Source organism: Mastomys coucha, unplaced genomic scaffold (assembly GCF_008632895.1).
Source record: "Mastomys coucha isolate ucsf_1 unplaced genomic scaffold, UCSF_Mcou_1 pScaffold7, whole genome shotgun sequence".
NCBI classification, from domain to species: Eukaryota; Metazoa; Chordata; class Mammalia; order Rodentia; family Muridae; genus Mastomys; species Mastomys coucha.
The window spans coordinates 27,509,663-27,512,337 of record NW_022196913.1 but is presented as its reverse complement, the minus strand read 5'-3'; the positions used below and the strand labels follow the sequence as shown (position 1 = coordinate 27,512,337).

The window sequence follows — 2,675 nt, the reverse complement described above, 5'->3', positions numbered from 1 at the left end:
CCCCCCAACAGAGCTTAGAAATGGAAAATTGAGACTAGTAGGGAGGAAACCGCATCCCACTAAGGCCGAGTGGAGTTTAGTCCATGAAATGCTGAACTCCAGGCAGTGCTTTACGTACCATGGGCAGTTCCCGTGAGGAGCAAAACAACCCTCCCATAACACGGTTGAATGAGCAAAGAGATGGACAAGAAAAAGAAAGATTCCAGAGAGGCAGGCAGAACACACAGCACGGTTTAAGAGGAAAAACTTAAACCTGGTTACACAGAAGAGGTTCTAACGAGTGAAAGGACAAATGGAGACGCTCAGAAACATTTGTCAAATCCAGACGAGTACATGACGTGGATGTGAAAAGCTCTAGTTTATCCTCAGAGTGCCTGAGGGCTTTTAAAGCCTAAGGCTAAGGAGGGTAATTTTCAGTCCTCAGTTTGGAGGAAGCAAGTATTTTGTTAAAGCTGTGGAAGAGTCAAGGTTATGATAATCTCGGTAGAATTCCGTGGTGCATAAGGTAACTGGAGGATGTGGGCATCGATCCCACTACCTCTCGCATGCTAAGCGAGCGCTCTACCATTTGAGCTAATCCCCCAACACAACAGAGAGTTCTTTTCTTTTGTACTTTCTTTTATGCTAATTGTCTCCACTGGTCCTCACACAGGTATCTGATATAGCTATGGCGCAGGAAAGCATGAAAGTGTGTGCTGAAACGGTAGAGCTGCGATTGTGTCAACTGCCCAAAAGTGTAGAGAGTGAACTGAGAATCTGAGAAAAGAAAGAATAACATTGTTCCCGCCCGGTTTCGAACCGAGGACCTCTCGCGTGTTAGGTGAGCGTGATGATCACTACACTACGGAAACACCCCAGAACTGCCTATTTTCCTAGTTTCTACACATGCATTCAAAACTTGCTTAGTAAATGACAGGATGTTGACATTCTTTGTATATGTATGTTATCATGGGGTAGCTAAAAGTCAAAGTAACAAAGGTGGCTGTCCCTCTCCATCTCTAGCCATTGGTGACATTACTCTGTTACTGCCAACTGAACACTTTGATTGCACACTGTAAGGGAAGTCGTGTAGAATGTGCCCCCCTGTGGCTGGTTTACTTCACTTAACACCATGTCTTCAGCTTCATCATTCCAGTGACTCCAAGTGACAGAGCCTCTTTAATATAACGTAGTTAATGTTCCATGTGTGTCTGCTGTGTTTTCATCTGTCCATTGACAGGCAGCAGCTTGATTTTGTATCTTGGTTATTAGGAGTAGTCCTGCTGTGAATGTGAAGGCGTGAGTGTCTCAAAAAGACACCGAATGTTTCAGAACACCTTGCTTCCACTACTGTGGCCATGTGCTCAGTGAGAGGCAGGGTTTGTGGCTCTCTTCTCATTTTCTAAAGAAATTGTCATGCTAGAGCACTAGCTGCTCTTCCAGCAGACCTGACTTTGATTCCCAGCACCACAGATCAGTTGTTAATATAAGTGAAATAATGTAGAGTACTAGAGAGCTAATAGGGAATAAAATTATCAGTGTATGATCATGAAAAGTTATTTATTCCTTTATAATGGGTGATGTGGCATCTTGAAAGCCTAGTTGAAAAGAGTAAGTAAGCCATCTAAGATATATAGCTGTAACTATATTTTAACTTTGACAAAGTTATACAATTAATTTACTAATATCCCGGGGCATCTGCCGCCTCCTTATGGCCACTTGAGAAACTGCATGCAAATATCTTAACGATTCTTTCTTTGAGTTAGCCAGCGACACAAAAACATCCCCCACCCCTGCTCCTCACACTTTTTTTTTAGTGTCTTAGGGTAGTTTTGCTGTAAAGAGACACCATGACTACAGCAATTTTTATAAAAGAAAACATTTAATTGAGGCTAGTTTACAGTTTCAGAGGTTTAGTCCATTATCTTCATGGCAAGAAGCATGACAGTGTGCAGGCAGGCATGATGCTAGAGAATCCTATATCTTCATTCACAGGCACTAGAAAAAAGATGACGTGTCTCACTGGGCATAACTTGAGAATAGACATCCACCCCGACAGTCCCAGACTTTCTCCAACAAGGCCACATCTCCTAATAGTGTCATTTCCTATGGACCAAACATTCAAACCCATCAGTCTATGGGAGCTATTGCTATTCAAACCACCGCATTTCACTCCATCACCACCATAGGCTAGTAGCCATATCATAATGCCAAAATACATTCTGTTCAATTTCAAGAGTCCCTATAGTCTATAACAGTTTCAAACATTCTTTAAAGTTCAAAGTTCAAAATATCTTCTGAGATTCATGCAATCTCTTAACTGTAATTCCCTGTAAAATTAGAAAAAACAGATCACATACTTTCAACATACAATAACCCAGGATATACATTACTGTTCTAAAAGGGAGCACAGTGAAGAAATACTGGACCAACAAGATGAAAAACCAGCTGGGCAAACTCCAAACTCTGCAACTCCTTATCTGATGTTAAAGTACTCTTCCTTTCAGACTTGTTGACTGCAGCACACTCCTTTCTCATGGGCTAGTTCCATTCCCTGTTAACAGCTTTCTTAGGCAGGTATCCTAGAACTCTTTCATCTCCAACATCTTGAGGTTTCCAAAGCAATCGAGGCTTCACTTTCACAGCTTCATGTAATGGCTTCTCTGAACCTTCACACAGGACACCCCAGCCACAGG

At 42.1% G+C, this 2,675-nt stretch overlaps 2 non-coding genes across 2 annotated transcripts; both read right to left on the bottom strand.

The window, feature by feature from the left end:
* Nucleotides 1-510: 510 nt before the first annotated feature.
* On the bottom strand, nucleotides 511-583 carry Trnaa-agc. The gene has a single exon. It is a non-coding gene; the product is annotated as a tRNA-Ala (tRNA).
* A 195-nt stretch (nucleotides 584-778) lies between these two features.
* Nucleotides 779-851, bottom strand: Trnav-aac. The gene has a single exon. It is a non-coding gene; the product is annotated as a tRNA-Val (tRNA).
* Between the last annotated feature and the right edge of the window lie 1,824 nt (nucleotides 852-2,675).